The sequence below is a fragment of the Equus asinus genome, chromosome 11, assembly GCF_041296235.1.
Source record: "Equus asinus isolate D_3611 breed Donkey chromosome 11, EquAss-T2T_v2, whole genome shotgun sequence".
Taxonomy (NCBI): Eukaryota; Metazoa; Chordata; class Mammalia; order Perissodactyla; family Equidae; genus Equus; species Equus asinus.
The window spans coordinates 25,701,832-25,727,328 of NC_091800.1; the positions used below are offsets into that span (position 1 = coordinate 25,701,832).

The 25,497-nt window shown below is 35.3% G+C and overlaps 1 protein-coding gene across 16 annotated transcripts in view; it reads left to right on the forward strand.

Annotated features, from left to right (window-relative positions):
• CAB39L (calcium binding protein 39 like) overlaps positions 1 to 25,497 on the forward strand; it is a 148,127-nt gene that overhangs the window by 35,261 nt on the left and 87,369 nt on the right. For 4 of the 16 annotated variants that reach the window (XM_014838938.3, XM_044777178.2, XM_070520642.1 and 1 more), the window contains 2 exons: positions 862 to 969; positions 2,789 to 2,931. The exons of 8 other annotated variants lie outside the window; for them this stretch is intronic. The gene's annotated coding sequence lies outside the window, so the exon portion shown is untranslated. Of the gene's footprint in view, positions 1 to 861; positions 970 to 2,788; positions 2,932 to 12,734; positions 13,216 to 25,497 lie in introns of those variants that run through there. 4 more of the 16 variants (XM_014838939.3, XM_070520641.1, XM_070520645.1 and 1 more) reach the window with 2 other exon arrangements.

A 25,497-nucleotide genomic window follows, 5' to 3' on the forward strand; every position in this document is an offset into this window, starting at 1 on the left:
TTCCAAATTTGGCCAAGATTAGCAATTAATAGATAATTGCAGATGTGTTTTTCATTCTGTCAATTAACCAACATTTCTGTGCAACTTGGACACCTCTAAAGCATTTCTCCTATAGCATTTCTTCTATATTCTGCTTTTGTGAAAGTAATTTGAATATCTTTAAGCAATGTCCAGGCCACAATGTTAATTCTGTCTGAAATGGAAATAATGAGAAAGAAGAACTAGAGATATCTATGTTATATGGGTCCGTGGCAAGGTCCTAAGACAGTAAACAGGTTTTTTGCTTTGGGGCTCCCTTATTGGCATAAGGCTATTGAAGAATAAATCAAATGTTATTTCTGGACTACCTGAAGGTATAGCTTTGAGTATTTTGAATTTAGACTGTGGTCTTTAGGAATAGAGTAAACTGGAGAAACGAAAAGCATGAATGAAAAGTAAAGGAAAAAAGCCACTGGGAATAAGAGAGAGGTAAATTCCACTTAAAAAAAAAGACATCTGAGTTACCCAAATTAGCAAAATTGCAAACAATCCACAATACTTTTTAGCATTCTCTAACATATACATATATTTTATGATGGTAAAAATAGTAGTAATTTCTGCTATAACACTTGTTTTGAAAACACAAATTTTTCCAACATGATTGATACGATAGGGAACTATTTGAGCATATTGAAATTTCTCATTTGCTTTTGTGTAATTTCATTCGTGAGAAACACTACATGGATGCAGAAATCACCCTGACTAAACCTAGCCACAGAGGAAATACACAAAATGTACACATGCATACACCTCGGACACCTACCAGCTATCTCAATGTACCACATGTTACATGAGTCACATTCATCCACTTTGGTGTTACAGCTTTCCAGCAGATTTCAGAGAACCCTATTTCCACTGTTTCAAAATAACCCACAAGCTACAGCTCTTCTAACACCCACCTCCACAAGCAAATGTCAGGTCTTTTTCAAGGTAAGTTGCCATATATATTACAGTATTTATGTACTTTTTCCAGTATTTCAAAATAACCCACAAGCTACAACTCTTCTAACACCCACTTCCACAAGCAAATGTCAGGTCTTTTTCAAGGTAAAGTGTTATATTTATTGTAATATTTATATACTTTTTAACGACTTAACATATGTAAAACTGTGCTCCTGTTTTTATTAGATTCCTACCTTTTAAAAAAATATACGTCTTGACAGAGTTTTTGAGTTTGAGCTTTATTATTTTAGGTAATGAATGAATGTACTTGGCTAGAGGTGTTGTAAAAGATATATGCAAGGTAAGGGCTAAAGGAAGCTGTAAAATTTCTGCCTTTTTGCAATAAAAAATGCTGAAGGATCTAATGATTTGAGTAAGGTCCAGTCAAAGGCAATGGAAGCCTTATTTAAGACTCCCCAGCCATCACTTCCAATTTCCAGATTTTAAGCCACTCTTTTCATGATAATGACATTGTAAATGAGCAAAGTCCCAGGCACATGAAATGAGTCATACAAGTGGGCAATATGTGGTTTTGCAAAGCTCCACCTGGGTAGAATTTGAGTCAAAAGATTTTGAGTAAAAGACAAAGAATGAGCTTATATGGGAAAGGATAACCAAAAGGGCATATACAGACTCTGAGAACTTAAGAACTTCCTAAGCATTTTATCTGTCTGTTTCTCTCTCCAGTGTGATCACAGCCCTAAGCTAAATTAGTATGAGCAAAAGCAGGGAGGCAGAAAGTGTGAGAAAGATATGAAAGAACCCAGTAGAAGATAAGATTAGAAAATATGGGGGCCAGCTCCACGGCCAAGTGGTTAAGTTCTTGCGCTCCTCTTCGGCAGCCCAGGGTTTCACTGGTTCCAACCAGATCCTGGGCGTGGACATGGCACCGCTCATCAGGCCATGCTGAGGTGGCGTCCCACATAGCACAACCAGAGGCACTCACAACTAGAATATACAACTATGTACTGGAGGGCTTTGGGGAAAAGAAGAAGAAGAAAAAAGAAAAAAAAGAAGATTGGCAACAGATGTTAGCTCAGGTGCCAATATTAAAAAAAAAGAAAAGAAAATATGAAAGATATAATTAGAAAAGATATGATTTGAACCTAGGAGAAGCCTGAGGACCCAAGCATCTCTTGCTCCTTCTCCTTTGTTGGGCAAAGGTAGCAGTCAACCCCAGATACAAAGCAATCTATTGGGGTGCAGCCTGACTGTCAGGGGCAAGTTTGCCCCATTTGTTTGGAAGAAGAGGCCAAGATGGAAGCAGTTTATCTTGGGGCCTTGAGTAATGGGCAGAGCAATGAAGCCGATTAGAGACAAAAATCACAACAGCAGGTCCAGATCCAATGGTTTCTGACTTTGATTACTAGAAAACAACAGGCAAAATGATTAGAAGCCAATTGAGAATCTAAGACAGTTGTATTGTCAAAAAAATTCAAGTCTGAGAAGTAAAGGCCTGAGACTTCCCATCCCCTGGAAACTCCCAGACCCCTAAATCTGACCCCAGAACAAGTGGACTGCCTCAGCAGGAAAGCTCTCAGTCAGGAGCCATCCACAGTGACTCTGTCAAATGTGATTTTGGAGGATAATTTGTAGAGGAGATTCTCCCAGAGTTCAGAGAGATTAGAACCAGGGGCAACCAGTTTGATAACTAAGAAACTCATTTTCCCTTCCCAGTCAGGAAGGTTTGCTCTTCCTGTCCAGCAAAATATCTTACATATTGTGGACTGATGTTTCTTCACCTCCCTTTTTTCGTGTGGGAGTATTTATTACTGGTGTCCTGTTTTCCTTTTGCCTTGTTTGTTAGAAGTCTTGCAGGGGATTGGAGGGGTTAAATTTATCATTGAGCCATAGGATGCTCGACTGTAAGAAGCTACTTCAGACTTGATTGAGAAGCATATAACCAACAGAGATCTTGAAGCTGGATGCAGTCAACAAGTTTGAGCAAGGGTGAGTGCACTGTTAATCACAGTTGGAAAACTTGCTCAGTGTTAGTCAGGACCATTGTTAAAAGTATAGATGTGGGAAAAGAGTAGATGTGGATGCTGAGCAACCAGGTTGGACTTTTTTATGGAATCGTATTATATAATACACAGGTGTAACTGAGCGAATTCAACTATATATGCTTTGTAATTAAATCAAGTGCAGATAATCTCACCTAGCATTTCAGTTAATGACTCTAAGCTAGATAGAAGACTTGAAGTAGCTCTTTCCTAGTGAGCCTCTCACAGTGCCTTTCTGTTACCTCATAGGCCTGTCAGTCAGTTAGCATTCATGCTAGTACTCAGCAGCGAAGCCAGTCCACAAAAGCACACGTTCCTATGGGTACAGTTATTAACGGTTGGTTACGTGAACTGGCAGGACCAGAGTCATTTTCCAGGGATTGGTATGGCTGCTAAAAGAGAGGCTCAGGGGCTTTTCTCCTTTTGAGATTGTGGGGACCAAGGCCATATAATCTGGCAATGGCTGTCTTTGCCACCATGCAGAGAGAGCCCGACTGTGAATGAAGACAAGACAGGAGAAAGCAATGCAGAAAAAAAGAAAGAAAGATCTCCAATGATATTGTTTAAGCTTGGGCTGAAGTTAGCTTTAATCCAGGGTCTCTCAGCCTTGGCACTTTTGACATTTTGGGTTGGATAATTCCTTGTTAGGGGGAGGATGTTCTCTCATTGTAGTATGTTTAGCAGCATCTCTGGCCTCTGCCCACTAGGTGCTTCCCCAGCTGAGAACCACTGCTCTAATCCTTGGCTTTTTGGTTACATGATCCTTAATTTACCTGTTTGCTAAACTTATAAGAATTGGGTCTGTCGCTTGCAGTCCAATTGTTTCAGTTAATATACTTTTTCTTACAGCTTTTATATGTAAATAAAAAACAAGTACAGTAATTAAACATGAAGAACTCTAAAACCAATAAAGTAAAATTAACAATAGTTTAATCCAACAGATAACACTAAATTGCAGATATAACAATTATAAAAAACACATATTTGTGTGGTTAGTATTTTAATGGTAGAGTCTTGATTTTTTTTTTTGAACACGACAAACCAATTTTTGTCTCAGTTATTGTTGACAGTATGCTCTTTTTAAACCACCAGTGTGTTATTTTGATGAACTAATCAATTTAATAATGTGCCTTAAAAAATTCTATAACTAGTTACAATACTTATAACTAGTGAAGTGCCGCAGTAATATATACCAAGATGGAATCTTAAGTCTTAGAACACTCAATAATGTGAATGTGACTGCCAAGGTGGAGGATGTAATTTGAAATTCTGCATACTTATATTGCCAAGTACGGTGGTAAATCATTTTTCCCACTACATTTTTGTGTTCAAGTAACTGTAAAATCATTGCTTACTTAGTGTACCATCACGTCATTTGACCATAACTTAATCTATATGCATCATTTATATTTTTATCTCTTCCTTTGTGCTTTTCTCAATAGCTAAAACAACTCCGCGGAACTACATCATTTGTAGGTTGCTAAAGTCTGTGTTTAATAATAAAAAATTTAAATCTCATTCTATGAAATTTCTCTCAGTTGTGAATTAACAATGTAAAATAGAAGTTTTGATTTTGCAACAGGTCAACTAATTCAACATTTTGATGTTAGAACTCTTTAATGTAATGATAATCATATACTGTATACTTACCAGTACATTAAAAGTTAAATTAGAAGTTGACTGCAAAAAATTCTCTAAACTGTATCCCTTACTTTTATTGTTATGAATATGAATTTTGGTATTGTTATTTTGAATCTATATGAAGTATATCAAAAGATAAAGCAAATACAGCATTATGCTGTTATTAGAACCATGTTTTTTAATTTTTTTTTTTGGTGAGGAAGGTTGGCCCTGAGCTAATGTCTGTTGCTAGTCTTCCTTTATTTTTTGTATGTGGGATGCTGCCACAGTATGGCTTGATGAGCGTTGTGTAGGTCCATGCCCAGGATCCGAATCTGTGAACCCTGGGCTGCCGAAGTGGAACACGCAAATTTAACCACTACACCACTGGGCCGGCCCCTAGAACCAAGTTTTTATATAAGGCAAGATGAATATAAAATGAAAGAAGTAGAGTTAAAACTCTAATGATAGATTAGAATTGAAGATATCAATGTAAATAATGATTTTTAAAAATGTGTTTCCTAACTTTGACCACGGAGAGGTCTACAGGCAGTGGCATCCCAGTAGCAATGAATATGCGTAGTACCCAAATTTTTTCTAAATACTATTCCTCACTAAAAAGAGCTAGGGCTCCTTGGAGAAATGGCTCATTCCAGATATTGGACAGAGAAATACAAGGTAAGGCTGGGACATTTTGTGGAACTAGAAAGAAATGAAAGTTGAAAAATTAGTGGAATTGTATCAAAAGGACACAGGAGCTATCTTGAAGGGACTCCCACTGGCCAAATTTGGGAAAATTTGAGCAATTATTTCAGATACCGCTTATATATCTTTGCAGATTCTCTGGGACTCACTTGTTCGTTTAGCCCTATGCAAACTCTGAGGCAGGCATAATCTTAAACAGCTTTATTTCCTGCCATTCTGCGAGCCCCTCGCTTCCTTCAGTGTCCACAGGGAAGACCCACATATGTGCCACCTGGAAGTACAGAGGAATGAAACTCAACTATAGGGGAATTAATGCCCTTTTGGGAAAGCCTTTGATCAATGGAAGAGAAAGCCAGTGGATAAATTTTTTCTCTGCTTTTTCTCTTCTGCACCCTAGGGATGTTCCTGAAATGCAGTTTATATGGTTTCCAAAAGGTTCAGTCTGACAGATTAAATAGGGGGCCAGTTTGAAAATGCGTTGTTATATTGGCTCTCCCTCCTTCTTTGCTTTATTGCTCTTGTCCCTCACTCCTGCTCATTGTGATTGGATTTCTTTTTAAAATATTACATAAGTCTTTTGCTTCAGACCCTGGTTTTGGGGGGAATCTAGGCTAGAAGGACAGCATCAAAAAGAATAATGCCTGTAACTGATTGAAACATTGAATATATAAAGATTTATGAACCTATAATGATATTCAAAAAAAGAGAAAGACTTCTCTTACCCAAAATATCTTATTTGCCACCATTGGAAGTGAATGTTACGAGCTTCTTGCTCTCAGAATTGGTAGTTAAAGGAAGAGAATTAAGCAATTATCATGACTTTTCATTGGAAGTTTGGTTAAGGAGAAGCTCTTCCCTACAAAACAATGCCATCCAACATAGGACGAACAATAGAATTTTGAAAAATCAGCAGTTTGCAACCCCTGGTGAAATGATTGACTTAGGCAGGGATCATCAATGAATACTAAAATCATTAATGGAGTTTTGATAGAGACTGTATATTTGTGTGTTGACAAAGTGTCACTCTATTCCTTACTAGGTAGTCAAAAAGGAAAACAAGTCCTTTCAATAAGAAATTTACTATTATTACCCTTACTCAGTCATCATAGATCACTAATAGTGGACAACGGGACATTGTTGTCTTCTGATGTTATACATTATAAGCTTATGAAATTATCTTGTGAAAAAGGTTTGACTTTTTTTATGCTTTTAGATCTAAGTTCTTGTTTTTAGGAAATACAGAGGATAGAGGGACAAGTTAAATGGCATCACAAAACACATTCTTAAAAGTTTCCATGAGGCAGTTGTCCTGGTTTCTTGAAAATGTCAAAATGAGTTAAAAGTGGGGGGGTGCATAACCAAATTCAATGTATTATTCTTAAACAGATCTGGTTTGAAAAAACTGTCTTACCCATCCAGAGATAAATACATATTCATCTGTGTTTTTTCTAGCTCTTTTATGGTTTAATGTTTCATTTGATATTGGTATTTTTGTGTTTTTTTCCAACATTCTTGTAAGATGCTTACCAATTTTATTGATCTTTTCAAAGAATCAGGTTATTTTTCATTTTTTATTGTTTTTCTGTTGTTAACTTTATTGATTTCTGCTCTTTATTATTTCTTTGATTCTCCTTGATTTGCATTTAATATATTCTTTAAGTTTCTTTGAGTGAAAGCCTAGGTTGTTAACTTGGGGCCTGCCTTCTTTTCTAATGTAAGTACTTAATGTTAAGCACATCTGTTTAAATACTTCTTTACCTGCATCCAACAGATTTTTTTTTTTCTTGAGGAAGATTAGCCCTGAGCTAACTACTCCCAATCCTCCTCTTTTTGCTGAAGAATACTGGCCCTGAACTAACATCCATGCCCATCTTCCTCTACTTTATATGTGGGAGACCTGCCACAGCATGGCTTGCCAAGTGGTGCCATGTCCATACCCGGGATCCAAACTGGCGAACCCCAGCCCGCTGAAGCAGAACATGAGCACTTAACCACAGCGCCACCGGGCCAGCCCCTGCATCCTACAGATTTTGATATGCCATGTTTTCATTTTCATTTAGTTCAAAATACTTTCTAAGTTCCATTTTTATTTCTTCCTTGAGCAATAGATTATTTAGTAGTGCGCTGGTTAGTTTCAAATTATTTGGGAATTTTATCTTTTATTATTGATTTCTGATTTAATACGGTCAGAGAACATATTTTGTATGTTTGTTATATGTCAGGTCAAATTGGTTTTAGTGGTGCTAAACCACTGTGTCACTGTTCAAGTCTTTTATATCCTTACTGATTTTTCTATCTACTTTTTCTATGAATTATTGAAAGAGGAATATTTATATCTTGGACTGTACTTGTAGATTTGTATTTTTCTCCTGTCATTTCAGGCTTTTTCTTCATGTATTTGAAACTTTCTTATTTGGCGCATAAATGTTTAGGATTTTTATGACCTCTTGTAAAATTGACCCCTTTATTGTTAAGAAATGGTTCTTTTTCTCCCTAGTAGTTTCCTTTGCTCTGAAATCTACTTTGATGGTATTTATAATTACCTCAGCTTTTATGTATTTATTTATTATTTATTTAACTTATTGAAGAAGATTAGCCCTGAGCTAACATTTTCTGCCAATCCTCCTCTTTTTTGCTGAGGAATACTGGCCCTGAGCTAACATCCATGCCCATCTTCCTCTACTTTATATGTGGGATGCCTGCCACAGCATGGCTTGACAAGCAGTGGGTAAGTCCACACCCAGGATCCGAACTGCTGAACCCTGGGCCACCAAATCAGCAAACCCTGGGCCACTGAAGTGGAAGGTGCGAACTTAACTGCTGCGCCACCGGACTGGCCCCCTCAGCTTTCTTTTGAGTGGTATTAGTATAGTATATCTTTTTCTTTCCTTCACCTTTAACCTATTTGTGTCTTTGTATTTAAAGTGGGTTTCTTAAAAGCAACATGTAGTTGGGTCTTGCCTTTTTGTGTAATCTGACAACTTCTGATTTTTTTTTTCTGCTTTTTCTCCCCACATACCCCCAGTATATAGTTGCATATTTTTTAGTTGTGGGTCCTTCTAGTTGTGGCCTGTGGGATGCCACCTCAGCACGGCCTGAGGAGTGGTGCCGTGTCTGCACCCAGGATTTGAACTGGCGAAACCCCATGCCGCCGAAGCAGAGCGCGTGAACTTAACCACTCAGCCACGGTGCCAGACCCAACTTCTGATTTTTAATTGGAGTGTTTGGACCATTTACATTTAGTATGGTTTTTGATAAAGTTGGGTTGAAATCACCATCTTGCTATTTGTTTTCTGGTCATCCCTTCAGTACTTTGTTCATTCCTTCTTCTTTTTTCTGCCTTCTTTTGGATTAATTGAGTATTTTTTATTATTTAATTTTATCTCATTTAGTGGCATATTAGCTATATCTCTTTGGGTCTTTTCGTTTGTTTGTTTGTTTGTTTAGTGGTCACTTTTGATTTTATAGTTTGTATGTTTAACTTATCACAGCCTGCCTTCAAGTATATACTTCCATTTTCCCGTTTCTGGCCTTTTTGCTATTGATGTTACTTCTATATATGTCACAAATCCTGAAATACATTGTTTTTGCTTTAAAAGTAAATCCTCTTTTATAAAGGGATTTTTTAAATAAGAAAAAATGCTTTTATGTTTACCTACATGTTTATTATTTCTGGTGCTTTTCATTCCTTTGTGAAGATTTCCATTTAATGTAATATTTTTTCTGCTTGAAGAAAGGACCTCCTTTAACATTTTTTGTAGCTTGATCTGTTTTTCAGCTTTGCTATGTCTTCATTTGTTTCTGAAAGCTATTGAGAATTATTTTCTTTTGTACTTTGAAGATGTTTCTTCACTACCTTCTGACTTGCATTGTTTTTGATGAGAAATCTGCTCTCATTTCTTTTCTTTTCCTCTGTATGTAATGTGTCTTTTTCCTCAGACTGCTTTTAAGACATTCTGTTACCACTGATTTTAAGCAATTTGATCATACTGTGCCTTGGTATCATTTTCTCTATGTTTCTTATGTTTAGGGTTTGTTGCTCTTCTTAGATCTGTGGATTTATAATCTTCATTAAATTTGGAAAAATTTCAGTCATTATTTCTTCAGACGTTGTTTTCTCTTTCACTTTCTCTCTATTCTTATTTTGGACATAAATGGTATGTATGTTAAGTTGCTTGAAGTTTTCCCGTAGTTGAGAGATGATCTGTTCTTTTTTTTTCTTTCCTTGATCCTTTTTCCCCCTCAATGTTTAATTCTGAAAACTTCTTTTATGTCTTCAAGTTTACTAATCATTTCTTCTGCAGTGTCCAGTCTGTGCATCCTATTTGGTGTAGTTTTCATCTCAGAAATTGTAATCCCTAGAAATTTGATTTGGGTCTTTTTTATATATGCCATGTCTCTCCTTAACATACTTATGTTTTCATATACTTTCTTGAACTTATGGAGTATATCTGTAATAGTTATTCAGATAGAATTGTGTACTAATTATGTTATTTGTGTCATTTCTGAGTTGCTTTCTGTTGATTGAGTTATCTGCTTTTTTGCGTGGTTGGTAACTTTTGACTGGATGCCAGACATTGTGAATTTTATGTTGTGTGCTAGATTTCTAAAAATTCTTTTAAATATTTTGAATTCTACCCTAGGATGCGGTTAATTTATTTGGAAAGAATTCAATCCTTTCAAGGCTTACTTGTTATCTCTATTAGGAGAGACCAGAGCTACCTTTAATCTGGGGCTAATTTGGTCACACTACTGAGGCAATATCCTTCTGTGTACTCAGCCTAATTTTCCACATTTTAGGAGATTTCTTCACTCTGGCTGTTGGGAACATGAACTATTCCCAGCTCTGTGTGAGTGCTGCGACTTCTTCAGCATGCTTCTTTCCAACGGTTCTTTCCTTGGCCTTGGAGAATTTTTTCACAGACATGTGCTGATCAGTTCTCAGAAGATTTGAGGGGAACCTTCTGCAGATCTCTGGGGCTCTCTGTAGCTCTCTCCTCTCTGGCATTCTGCCCTGTGAATTCTTGAATTCTTAACTCTGTCTCTTCAACTCAGGGAGACTGCCGTGTTCTGTTTGGGCTCCCCTTGCTACTGTGCATCCTGGGTAAATTGAAGGCTTACCTTGTTTCTTTCTCTTCTCTCAGGAATTACTGAGCTGAGCTGCCTGGTTTCCAGTGTCTGAAAATCATTGTTTTATACATTTTGTCCAGTTTTTTAGTTTTATAAGACAGAAGAGTAAATTCAGTCTCTGTTCCTCCATCATATCCTGAAGTAGAAGTCACTGTAAATGTACTTTTAATTCTCTGTTCAAATAATTTTTAGAAGAATATTCTTTTTAAATTTTCAAGTATTAATAGGATTTTTTAAAAAGAACATTTGCTTAGCTGTTGAAAATTTTAAAGATAGCTTCTAGTTTTATCATCTTCTATTCAGAAGATGAAGCTTGTACCATTTCTCCTGTGGAAATTTATTGATTTCTTTGTGGCTTAATAGAAGGTCACTTTTTGTGATTTCATTGTGTACAACTTAAAAATGGTGTTTAGTAGGAATCAAATATAAACATATACACAATCATATGTAGTCAGCCTTATTATATATTTTAAATGTCTTTATTTTGTGCCTTAGAATCATAGATTGGTATGTCTACCAATTTTAAAGTGACTTAAAAATAAATTTAACCCTGAGTTATTCTAAGTGCCACTCTTCAAATTCTGAATTTTTTCAGCTATACTAGAATTCTTGGAGTATAATCTTGGACTCAGGAAGATACTAGGCACTTAATACCCCTTAGTGATATGGGATAATTTCCATTTAACTTTTCTTTAAAAATAAGAAATCAAACTCTAAATTTTACAAAATTACTAATTGAAGGAATAATTGGTGGAGGAATTTCTAGTCTTCTTTGATGCTTATTTCTTAGAGGTTAAGAACCAAATTACTTTATGATGTATTTAAATTTTAAGTCTACTTTAACTGAACCAGATTAAGAAATACATGTTTTTAGATAAATATGTATATTAGGAATGTATAGTAAATATTGATATATAGATTAAGAAATAAAGCCAAGCTTTATTTGCTTATTTTTCTTAAGGATTATAAACAACTATTTACAAATAATTACCTTTCACTTTATTTAAGCTCATATTCTTAGAGTTATTTTAGTTCTGCAGAGAGAGATTAAAATAATAATAGGTCTAATAACTACTTTTGTGAGCTCTGTAATGGAGAGATCTGTCATCAGAAGAAGCAGCCAAGAATTTTGCTTGGAAACACGTAGTGGGAGACAGAGAACGTAAAAGTCTTTGGGGCTAAGGAACTGGAACAGAAAACTCCAAAGCAGGCTCTGAGCAGCATTCCCACAGAGCCAGGCTGTATTCCAAGCAAGGCCACTGCCTCCTAATTCCAAAGAATCCTACAAATGCCTTCTAAGCCTGTCACCAACCATCCCACTCAGCCTTCTACCAAATCCTAAACTTGCAGAGAGAGCCATAATTTTAAGATGTTTTACTCTATAATTATACATGTATAATAATGAAAAATGTTTTTTGTAGCCTTTAGCCTTTTAAATTCTCATGAAGAGGTATTATACATCCGGAGGAACACTGCTTGTATGTTTGTGGGGGCGCTTTCTAAACAAAATAATTATATATGGTGTAAGCTGTTCTATTTAATATTTTTGGTGTCAGTATTTTTCTATGTTCTTTTTAATTTTCCCTTTTATAACTGCAAATGTTGTTTCTAAGTTTCAAAATATACCATATTTAAAAATACATTAGGGGCTGGCCAGGTGGCATAGCTGTTAAGTTTGCCCACTCCACTTCGGCAGCCCGGGGTTTGCAGGTTCAGATCCTGGGTGTGGACCTAGCACCACTCGTCAAGCCACACTGTGGTGCCATCCCACATAAAATAGAGGAAGATTGTCCTAGATGTTAGATGAGTGACAATCTTCCTCAAGCAAAAAGAGGAAGAATGGCAATGGATGTTAGCTCAGGGCCAGTCTTCCTCACACACACACACACACACACACACACACACACAAAACATTAAGTTTTCACAAAATTACACTTTAAATTATGGGTGCTCTATTTCTAAAATCTTTGCTTTTTAAATTTCAAGATTAAATTAATAGCATTTAAGTATTTACTTCCTATACTTTCTTATTGTGATTGGGAATAGCATCTTCCCTGAGGAACGAACATATTAGCAGATGAATCCTTTACTGTCACTATCAACATGCCTTTGTTAGAAGCCTGTATTTACATTTTTAAACAAGATGGTTTGGCCAGTTTAATCTCTTGACAAAACCCCATGCATGAGCAAGTATAACACTTAAAGGGAAAAATGTGATGAGAAAAAAATTTTGTTTCTCCCTAGACTTTTTTTTTTTGGCCAATAATTAAATTTGCCTCAGCTTAATTGCTTTATGCACATTCTTGCAACGTTGCACACTTGGGAGCGAGGAAGAAAAAGAGAGAGCTGTGACTGTGTGGTATGTATCTCAAAGAGTGTGGTAGAGAGGGAGAGGAGAACGCGTAAGCAAGCTGGTTTGACCAGAAACAGAACTGCCTGTGACAGATTAAGAGACAAGCAAGGCTTGGAATCTGAGAGCAAGCAAAGAGAGTGGAAATTTACAGCTGCCTTGTGTGAGTGTTCAAGTGATCATTTTCTGCTAACGTTTTCCGGTGGTAACTGTTACTCTTCAAAGAGAGAGACAGAAAGTCAAGACTGGATTGTGGAAACTCTTTTCTCTGCCACGCTTTGGTAATAGGAGGCACCCTCTATTAAATGGAAGATAGAGGGTACTTCGTCTGAAGTGTTTTGAGCCCTAGAGAGAGCTGTCTTCAGCACCTCACCATGTGTCTACTTTTTGTTCCTTAGACAAGCCTGGGCATTTCTATAACATTTGGTGAGTATCAACCATGTTATCTACACCATTTCATAGAAATGGAATGACTATGGTAAACTTTAGTTTTAGTTGAAGTTTTACTGTTATTGCTTATACATTCCTTTTAAATCATGTTGCTACCTTGTTTCTTTGTGCACGATGAACTGCTGTTACTAGGAGAGGTTTAAAAAACAACAACTACAAAACAATACTTCTCTGTTGCCTAAGGCATTTGAACCATTACCAACTATTCTGTGTCCATGGAATATCTTATTTTGGAAATGGGTTTTTATTTACAAAGAGTTTCCAAAAATAAAATATTGGCAGTATAACATTTTTTATGTTTCTCTTTAAACTGGCATGAAAATTCAAAAGTTTTCTCTGTCTGTCTAATGTCAGTAAATTTTAAATTATCATTGTGATGTTTGGTATTATCCAATTATTATAAATTACAGAATTCCCTTGTAATTCAAACAGAAGTGTTAATGATACCATTCATTAAAAGGGTATATAATTTAAAAGTTGAATTTTTCTGTTAAATCCAATGAGTGACACATGATTTTTCCAAAATTCTCTAATGAAAATAAAAATTGGACAATTTACATATCAGATTTACCATTTATTACAAAAATGATTGCACATGGATGTCATATTAAGGAATAAAGCAGTTATTTTGTTCTTATAGCTGATACCAAGCTCTCATGTAACATTGTTCTGCTGAAGAACTATTATAATTAGATGCATATATGTATATAAGTAGTAGAGCAGAGAAGAGAAAAATAAACTTAAAATACGTATTCACATTCCAATAAAAACTTCATGTGTACAATCGTAACATAGGAGATTGTATGCTAATTTTATGTATGTCTTTTTAAAGGCATCGATGGAAGACGTAATCATTTGTCTGTGGGAGGAGGTGTATATTGTTAGCTCCTAACTGAGTCATTGCATAAAGATACACCATTCTAAGCAAGTTTCTAATCTCCTCTCTGCCAGCCTCAAAAAATGTCCTTAGTTATTGATTCAAGTGAGTGCTTTAAGGCAGAAGAACTTCGCTGAAATGAAAACTTCAGCAGAGTCAGTATCCCTATTAAAAGGGTTTGTACCTAGACATAATATAAAATGGCTGTACTTTTTCTAATATTTCCTCTATGTGTGCAGAAGCCTGTAGAACAGGTTTTGATTTGTAGCTTTTTGTGGGTTTTTTTTTCTTAGCCTATTGACCTGTGTATAAGAAGAAAGTCAGCTGGTCTGTGGAAACCTTTTCTGGACCAGTATCTTGCACTTAAAGTGAAAAGTAGATAGACTAGTGATAATATCACAAACACAGGTTTTACTTCTTTATACACTTTCCCACATTCAGTCCTTAGACCAATGGAAGATTTACACACAGCTTCACAATTGTCAGAATAATTTTTATTTTAAACTAACTAGTAATTCATTAGTATTACTTTAGTGGTGGCACCATTTCTTAAGCACATAGGAATGTAGATATAGAAATAAAGTATAAGTCATCCCCAACTTGCAAATGTTTTGTACTTTAGAAATTTGTTTGTGAGTGGGTTGTTGGAAATTTGGGACTCATCTTCCCTGGGAAACAATGTAATGAAGGATTATTTGGCTTTTGTTACAGCCTAAGAATATATTTTACTCACACTGTAGAAAAACCACCAACACCCTGGAAAATATTAGAAAAATCATTTCTAGTCATGAAAGTAAATATAAAAACATTTATGTTGAATAAGGCATTATTTTTATTTATCCTAAATTAATGCTTGAATAAAAGCAAATTTAATGAGATGGATAGGTATTTGGAAGAATGCTTATAAACAGAATTTCTAGGTACTTTTTAAGAGCTTCCAAGGTTGATTGCACTGTTTATGAACATGTTAAAATCAGTGATGTTTCTTTTCTTTGCTAGGGGGATATTTCTCGCCATTGCTTTATGCATATCAGCCATTTCTGAGGTCTAGCTCAGTGTCTGGCACATAAGTAGGTACCTAATAAATTGTTACTAGATGAAGACTAAACTCTTTCTTTGGTTCATGAAAGTGGAACTGAGTCATTTTTCCGAGGTATCCAAAAAAGGAAAGGGATTTAGGGGCACACAGTTTTCATTATGAGAAGAAATGGCTTGACAAGAGTTGATTGAATTGTGAGAAGTGAACAAAGCAGTAGTACAGAATAGGCCTAACTATTAAGAGAGAAAGAAAAGACCTTGGTATAACTTTGTGGCAGTCCTGAGTGAGTAGAGATGGTGATGAGGGGAGGCAGTGTACAAGTGAGGTATCTTGAGTATATGGACATTCTGAAGTAAGATGTCAGCTTTAACTTTATGTATTTGCATATGCCTACAAGGAGTGTGGCCTATTGGGAAAACTCAAATTAGGTCTCTCCAAATCAAGTTTAATTATGCTGGCCTAAAAGTTCCTGTAAAGTGCTGAGATATAACATTTAAAAGTTAGTAATGCAATAAACGTATGTAATCAAATAATTAATAATGAAATAATACAATAAATGCAGATTACACTTATCTTGGATGATTTCTAGTGGCGGAAAAACTTTTCCATTTGATCAGTAAACACTTTCTTTGTTCTATTTGAAAAAAATTTAAAATAAACTTGCCATCACATAAAAAAATTCAGGAAAGTTCAAGAATGACAGTTCTTTGCCATGTGGCCAATCATATTTAAAAAGTAATGATTTTGAATAGTCCTAAGTGGCATGTAATAGGTGCTTAATAAATATTTGTTGAATGATTGAATGAAATAAGATGGAATAGTTTGGATGGTTTGCCATTTCTGAGATATGGATGTCCGTGTTTACATGTCCATATATGTACGTATTTATAATGCAGTTCAAAGATAATATTTAGCTGATAGTCTCTTAGCAAGGAAAAAATCTATTAAAACTATATCAGCATACTTTTTAATTATGGTCATACTTAGTACTCCATTGGTAAAGTAATTGGTTTAGACTGAAATCTTTACTGCTTGCAAATCAGATAATATAATTTTCAGTTTTGCAACTTATATGTCTTAAATTTCTAGCAGAAACTCATCTAGTCTCTTCCAAATTTTGGAAGGATGAGAAGTTATACTAGCCTACCCAGCCAGAAAAACTGTACGAACCTGGAAGTCTAAGGGATACTTGCTAACTACAGCTAAATGACTTTCATCTCTACCCTCCCATGTTAATGTTTTTACAGACTGACTTCTTAGACAGACACAGGGGCTTACTGAAGCTATGAAATAGTTATTTTTCACATTAGAACTATAAACCTTGTCTTAATGCCAATAACAGTATCTAACCAAAATTTGATGAATGTTATGTACAATATGTATGTACTTACAAGAAAGACTAAAAAAAGTGAATTTTGAGTTTCCCTTGATAATTCCGTTGTAAGAAATGACCCTTTGTGAATTTCAGTGAGATCTGATGCTTTGCTTATAGTTACTAGTTTTTGAGAATACTGACTTAGCTTCAAATCTCTGCTATAAATTGAGATTGTGGAATTCTAATATAAAAGTATCGTTCGTTAGGGGCCAGCCTGGTGGCATAGTGATCAAGTTCCTGCACTGTGCTTCAGCAGCCAAAGGTTTGTGGGTTTGGATCCCAGGTACGGACCTATACACTGCTCATCAAGCCATGCTGTGGCAGCATCCCACATATAAAGCAGAGGAAGATTGGCACAGATGTTAGCCCAGGGACAATCTTCCTCAAGCAAAAAGAGGAGGATTGGCAACAGATGTTAGCTCAGGGTCAATCCTCCTCACCAAAAAAAAATCATTCATTGACAATCATTAATAGTTAATAGATGTAGAAGATTTTTGCTATGACAAATGACTGGAGCTGTTAACAGAAACATTACTATAAATCTAATGAATAAAGTTACTGGTGGTTTTTTCTGGAACAATAGTCTAGAAGGTTATTATTTATAGCAATAAATAAATTGGTAGTAGTATATCTTCCTAACTTCATATACTAATTCTCTTTTTAAATTATTTCCGTGGTTACAATATATTAGAAATAAGGAGCAATTCCCATGAGTTTTTCTTCTTATAAAAGTTTTTTTCTGACGTAAGTCTGGTCAAGTCTTCCAGGTGAATGAAGAGCCATAAAAAACTTCTCACAAGTTTTCCATTTCTATGTAAATTGTCCATTTTAAGAAAATGTCTCTCCCTCAAACGCTGTTAATAAAACTTATAAAAACAAGATCCTTCTTAGTAATTTTGAACTGAGAAAAAGGATGATCAGCGAAAGTCATTTATGCTTTATTGTCTACTGAGTTTCACTCATTTCTTTAGGTTTTCAAGTACAAAATTCAATTGTGGTGCCGTCTAATTACATTTGGGGTGTATAATGGAATAGTTGAAGGGTAGAAGACATTGATTGGAAGATACTTTGACACATATAATATGCTTTATGATGGATTTGGTGTCATAACATGTATAACTATAATGATACTCTTTGTAGTTAGTACCTCTGTGAAGGCAATTCTAAATTACGACTTTGCCTGGGGGAGAGGGAGAAAGCCTACTTGGATACAGCAAATAGAGTAAAACTTTTAGATACACTTTTTTTATTTTAAAATTTACATTCAATCAAATGCACCCGTTTTAAGAGAACAGGTCAATGAATCTGGACAAATGTTTACATTCATGTAACCTCCATCTCATTAGTTTTTAAAAGATGACTCTTATAGACCCAGTCATTTGCTGTAGATGCACTTTAGATTGCATTCTATCTTGTGAGTCTTACTTGGAATACACATAAAAGAATGGTAGTAATTCATGAACTTTTCTGAATTTTTCTTATGTGGTGGTAGGTTATTTTAATTTTTTTTAGTTTGAGAGAAGATACCTGTCCCTTAAGTTTCAGTTAGCAAGCTCTAAGAAAGAATTTTGGAAATGTTTTTCTCTCACTCATTGTTGATTGTAAAATAAACTTACGTGAAGGGAAAGAAGGCTCATTTTTAAGTTGCCTTTCTTAACAGTGAGTTAGCAGTTTGGTTATACTTTTTATGATTTTACCTATGGAAATCTTGAGATTTTTCTTGGCTTCAGAGATAAATTTCCCAATCCCTTAAATTTTTGTGAGAAACCTTTGAAATTAGACCTATTATTGAACAGCACCAATTGGAGGTTAAGACATAAAGGCCTGGAAATATTCATTAGCCACCTACAGACAGACGTTTATTCCCTTTCAGAATATTTTCAGGGATAACAATGAGGGCATTTAGTGCCCCAAATGACCTCTTCTCCTAGCTTCCCCTTTCCTCTCCCTCTTCAGACCCTCTTCACTTAGGTCATTGAACGTGTTCCGATGACTCACTGCAGTGATTGACTCGGGGCCATCTTTAATAGCGTTCACACATCAGTTAGGAATATGAAATATTTTACTGTGTATTAGGAAGGGAAATTCTTCCAACATCTACTACAAAATCTCCAGGGCCTGAGTCCCCTGGGAGCAGAGCTGAATAATCTTTTTTGGCTTTCTCTCCAGAATCTGAGCCAAGTACTACTCTTTATGAAATTTTGTTTCATAAGTAACAGAAATTGTATTTGTTTGACTAATGCTTTGAAAAGACATGATGATCAGATATTCCACAGTTTGAACTTTAAAAAACGGTTGTTTAGTCATTAAAAATATCATTTACAAGAAGGTGTTTCCGTTATAAAAGCATTTGCATGATCTATTAAACAAAGTTTGGAAAAAACAGAAAATTTGAGGGAAGAAGAAAAGTAAGCATCCATAAGCCAACTACCCAGGGGCAATCAGTGTCAACTATTTAAAATTATTTTTTCTATGCAGAGGTTTTGTGTGTTTGTTTTCTTTTACATAGTTGTAGTTGTGCTGTATAATATCGGATGCTCTTTTTAGCAACATTTCCATTTTATTTCACATTCTTTGTGAACATTTTAATAGCCATATACTGTATTTCATCAAACCTAAGAAACCATTGATTGTAAGGCATGTACTTTATGTCCCATTAAGAAAGAAAAAAGAAAAAAATTGCCAGTTAGTATAAGATCCCATAAATTGTAACACACGCCTATATTTCAGAGATGTTAAAATGTAAAAAACAAAATTATAAAGATAACCCTTATCTTTGTTTGTTTTCTTAGGACAAATTGCCAGGAGCGGAATTACTATTAAGTCAGAGGTTGTGAACGTCTAAATGTTCTAGATCCATATTGCCAAATTATTGTCCAATTTGTATTCAATATATTATTTATGTTTTAAAATATATTTATATTCAGTAAGAAAAGAGAGGGCCTGTTGCATTTCACCATCAGTAGAACTGAATTTTCTCAAAACATCAAAAAACTTCGTTATATGGTGGGCAAAATAGTCTTTCACTTTGAGTTTGCATTTTTTCATTATAGGAAATAAACGTTTACTAGGTGTTAAACTATGTTTGCTCCTTTGTGATTTTCCATTATCGCTATTTTTTCCTCAATGGTTTTCTTATTGTCTTCAGAGAGCTCTTTTATAATATTAGCCCTCTGTCTTTCATATTCACGTCACAAACTTCTCATTTATTGTTTACCTATAATTTTATTTATTTTATCCATAAAAAGTCAAAGTTTTTACTAGATTTGTAGCATATTTATATTAACTCTGATTTGTCAGTCTTTTTCTTTGAGGTTTATTTCATCACTTTTAAAATTAGAGAAATTATTTTACATCCAGAAATTTGAAAGTCATTTATATTAACATCTGTATCTGGGCTCTTTTGTTCCATTGGTCTGTTTTTCTTGTGCCACAGTTTTACTCATAGTACTTTATAACACCTTTAATTTTATTCTTCCTAAATAATTTTCCTTTTTACAATTTGTTATCCTTGCTTTCTTTTCTTTTCTTTTTTTTTTGTTTTTGAGGAAGATTAGCCCTGAGCTAACATCTGCTGCCAATTCTCCTCTTTTTGCTGAGGAAGACTGGCCCTGAGCTAACATCTGTGCCCATCTTCCTCCACTTTATATGTGGGACGCCTGCCACAGCATGGCTTGACAAGCAGTGCATAGGTCCGCACCTGGGATCCGAACCAGTGAACCCCAGGCCGCCAAAGTGGAACATGCGAACTTAACCGCTGCACCACCAGGCTGGCTCCTGTCCTTGCTTTTTTGATGTTTTTGACTTAATTTAGAACTAAAAACTTTTTTGGACTTGTGATTGGAATTGTATCAGACCATGGACTTTAAGAATAATTGACATCTTAATATTCAGTTTTTCTGTTCAAAAACAATATAGGTTTTTCTACTCAAATCTTTTTTGTCTTAGTTATGTGGGGTTTTTCCTCAAATCTCTTGTTTCAGGAAAAAAGAAATGTGCTCATTATAAATAATGCAGGAAAACACCAGATGAAAAAGTTTAAAATGTACCACAAATCTCATAATTCAGATAATGACATTAATATTAGCTGAGCCACATTCAAGAAATCATTCTGTGGATATATACAGTTAAAGGGATGGCTTGCTGAAGGATTGCATAGATAAATAGACGTATCTTGCGTATCTTTACATATGTCTTCCACTTGTTAGTTTTCTACTTTAGGAACAGTAATTGTCCTTATGTTGGATTATCATTGTCAATTTTCCATAGTGATAGATTCCTTATTTTTAACTTGTAATTTTGAGATAACTGTAGATTCACATGCAGTTATAAGAAATAATACAGAAAGGTCCTGTATACCCTTGATCCAGTTTCCCTCTATAATGACATTTTGCATAACAAGATATACTTGCATAGTATGGTATCACAATGAGAAAATTGACGTTGATACGATTTACAGACCTTATTCCAATGTCACTGGTTTTACATGCATTCATTTTGCGTATGTGTATATATTTAATTCTTTGAAATTTTATCATATATGTAGATTCGTGTGACCATCACCACAGTCAAAATATAGAACAGTTCCATTGCAAGGATGTCCTGTACACTTTCTTAGCCAAAGCCGTCTCCCTCCCTGACCCATCCCAAACTCTTGGCAACCACTGTTCTCCATTTTTACAATTTTAACATTTTAAGAATATGGAATGGAATCTTTCAATATGTCACCTTCTGAGGTTGTCTTTTTTAACTTGGCATAATTCCCTGGAGATCCAAGTTGTTGTGTATCAATAGTTTGTTTCTTTTTATTGCTGAGTAGCAGTCCATGGTATGAATGTATCACAGTTTAACCATTCACCCATTGAAGGACATCTGGGTTGTTTCTAAACGTTTGCTATTACAATAATGCTAGTGTGAAAGTTCATGTACAGGTTTTTGTGTGAAAATCAAGTTTTCATTTCTCTGTCATCAGGCAGTGCCTTAGAGTGCAAGCAGTGCATCGTATGGTGATCACATGTAGTTTTGTAAGAAGCTGCCATATTCTTTTTTAGAGTGGCTCTTCCATTTTACGTTTCCACCAGCAGTGTAGAGTAATCCAGTTCTTTTGTATCCTCACCAGCATTTGGTTTTATGACTGTTTTTTGTTTTATTCATTCTGATATGTGTTTAGTAATATCTTGTGGTTTTAATTTGCATTTCCGCAATGGCTAATGATATTGAACAACTTTTCAGGTGCTTATTTGCCATCTGTATATTCTTTTCAGTGAAATGTTTGTTCATGTCTTCTCCCCATTTTCTAATTGGATTATTGGTTATTTTACTACTGAGTTTTGAGAATTCTTTAAATAGTTACAAGTTTTTGCTGGGTATATGTTGGTTATATGAGTTTTAAATATGCTTTAATTATGTATTTTTATACTCAAAATTTTTAAATTAAAGTTTTGTAGGTTTTTGGAGTATAGATCTGATGTGGATATTGTATGTATGTAGTTGTCAGTGTGACTGGGATATGTCTTCCATTATATTTTCTAACTGGTTATTGCTTATGCATGAAAGCTAGTAGTTTTGTATATTTATCATGTATTTGACTACTTTACTCAACTGTCATTAACTCCAAAACTTTTTTAGTCCATCTTAGATTTATGATGTATATAAGAATATTGTCTGTGAATTGCAGTTTTGTGACATCCTTCCCAAATTTTGTACTGTTAATTTGTTTTATATTTTAATGCATTGACCAGCACATATGACAATGATAGTGTGATAGCCATGGTCCTTGTTCTGTGCCTCTTCTTAGTGAGAATACCTCCATTAACAATGATTTTTTTGATTGAGCTGAGATTTATATAACTCTATAGATTTTTAATTTTATTAGATGCATTTTTATCAAATGAAGTAATTTTTATTTGACTTACTGATATAATTAATTATATTCACCAATTTCCTAATGTTAAATAATTCGGTCTATTATTCTGTAAACATAGCCTTTGATTTTATTGACAAGGATTGTACTTAGAATCTACATTGAACATTTTTAAACTGAAAATAATTTAGATCACTTCTGTAGTAACTCCTATTCCCATTTCTATCAGTAGCTATTCTAAACTTTTATCTCTTTCCTTAAAGTCCCTACCATACTCCTTTTCTTTCTGAGTTCGTAATAGTTTACATCGTTGTGAAATTTCAGTTGTACATTATTATTTGTCCATCGCCATATGAGTGCTCCCCTTCGCCCCCTGTGACCACCCCCCAGCCCCCTTCCCCTGGTAACCACTGAACTGTCCTCTTTGTCCGTGTATTTCTTTGTCTTTCACATATGAGTGAAGTCATATGGTGTTTGTCTTTCTCAGTCTGGCTTATTTCGCTTAACGTAATACCCTCTGGGTCCATCCATGTTGTTGCAAGTGGGATGGTTTTGTCTTTTTTTATGGCTGAATAGTATTCCATTGTATATTATACCACATCTTCTTTATCCAGTCATCAGTCGATGGGCACTTGGATTGCTTCCATGTCTTGGCTATTGTGAATAATGCTACAATGAACATGGGGGTACATAAGTCACTTTGGATTGTTCATTTCAAGTTATTTGGATAGATACCCAGTAGTGGGATAGCTGGGTTACATGGTAGTTCTGGTTTTAGATTTTTGATGAATCTCCATACTGTTTTCCATAGTGGCTCCACCAGTTTGCATTCCCACAAGCAGTGTATGAGGGTTTCCTTTTCTCCACAACCTCTTCAACATTTATTGTTTTTAGTCTTAGTGATTATAGCCATTTTAACAGGCGTAAGGTGCTATCTTAGTGTAGTTTTGATTTGCGTTTCCCTGATGATTAGTGATGTTGAACATTTTTTCATGTGCTTACTAGCCATCTTGTGTATCTTCTTTGGAGAAATGTCTGTACATATCCTCTGCCCATTTTTTGATTGCGCTGTTTTTTGTTGTTCAGTTATGTGAGTTCTTTATATGTTATGGAGATTAGCCCCTTGTTGGATATATGATTTGCAAATATTTCCCCCCAATTGGTGGGTTGTCTTTTTGTTTTGATCCTAGTTTCTTTTGCCTTGCAGAAGCTCTTTAGTCTAATGAAGTCCCACTTGCTTACTTTTTCTTTTGTTTTCTTTTCTTACTTTTTTCTTTTGTTTCCCCTGTCTGAGAAGACATGGTGTTTGAAAAGATCCTTTTAAGTTTGATGTCAAAGAGTATACTACCTATATTTTCTTCCAAAGTTTTTATGGTTTCAGGACTTATCTTCAAGTCTTTGATCCATTTTGAGTTTATTTTGTGTATGGCCTGAGGTAATGGTATACTTTCACTCTTTTGCAAGTGATTATCCAGGTATCCCAACACCATTTATTGAAGAAACTATCTTTTTCCATTGTGTGTTCTTGGCACTTTTGTTGAAGATTGGCTGTCTGTAGATGTGTGGTTTTATTTCTGGGCTTTCAGTTCTGTTCCATTGATTTGTGTGCCTGTTTTTGTACCAGTACCATGCTGTTTTGATCACTATGGCTTTGTAGTACGTTTTGAGGTCAGGGCTTGTGATGCTTCCAGCTTTGTTCTTTTTTCTCAGGATTTCTTTAGCAATTTAGGGTCCTTGGTTGCCCCATATCAATTTTAGGATTCTTTGTTCTATTTGTGTGAAGAATGTCATTGGGATTCTGATTGAGATTGCATTGAATTGTAGATTGCTTTGGGTAGTATGAACATTTTAACTATGTTTTTTCATCCAATCCATGTGCATGGAATCTCTTTCTGTTTCTTTATGTCATCATCTATTTCTTTCAATAATGTCTTGTAAGTTTCATTGTATAAGTCCTTCACCTCCTTGGTTAAATCTATTCCTAGATATTTTATTCTTTTTGTTGCAGTTGTAAATTGAATTGTGTTCTTGAGTTCTCTTTCTGTAAGTTTGTTATTAGAGTATAGAAATGCAACTGATTTTTGTAAGTTGATTTTGTACCCAGCAACTTTACCATAGTTGTTGATTATTTCTAGTAGTTTTCCAATGGATTCTTTAGGGTTTTCTATATGTAAGATCATGTCGTCTGCAAAGAGTGAGCATTTCACTTCTTCATTTCCTATTTGGATTCCTTTTATTCCTTTCTCTTGCCTAATTGCGCTGGCCAAAACCTCCTGTGCTGTGTGGATTAAGAGTGGTGATAGTGGGCACCCTTGTCTTGTTCCCGTTCTCAGAGGGATTACATTCAGTTTTTGCCCATTGAGTATGATGTTGCCTGTGGGTTTGTCACATATGGCCTTTATTATGTTGAGGTAATTTCCTTCTATCCTCCCTTTTTTTTTTAAAAAAAGATTGGCACCCGAGCTAACAACTGTTGCCAATCTTTTTATTTTATTTTATTTTTCTTCTGTTTCTCCTCAAAGACCCCCAGTATACATAGTTGTATATTTTAGTTGTGGTCCCATCTAGTTGTGGCACATGGGACGCCAAGTCCGCATGGCCTGATGAGTGGTGCCATGTCCCCACCCAGGATCCAAACCAGCGAGACCCTGGGCCACCGAAGTGGAGCACGCAAACTTAACCACTCGGCCACAGGGCCGGCTCCAATCCCGAATTTTTAAGTTGAGTTTTTATCATAAGTGGCTGTTGGATCTTTTCAAATGCTTTCTCTGCCTCTGTTGAGATGACCATGTGGTTTTATTCCTCATTTTGTTAATGTGGTATATCACATTGATTTGCAGATGTTGAACAAATGCCCTCTGTCCCTGGTATAAATCCCACTTGATCATGGTATATGATCTTTTTGATGTATTGCTATATTCAGGTTGCCACTATTTTGTTGAGGATTTCTGCATCTATGTTCATCAGCAATATTGGCCTGTAGTTTTCATTTTTTGTGTTGTCCTTGTCAGCCTTTGGTATCAGAGTGGTGTTGGCCTCATAGAATGTGTTGGGAAACATTCCATCTTCCCTAATTTTTTGGAATAGCTTGAGAAGGATATGTA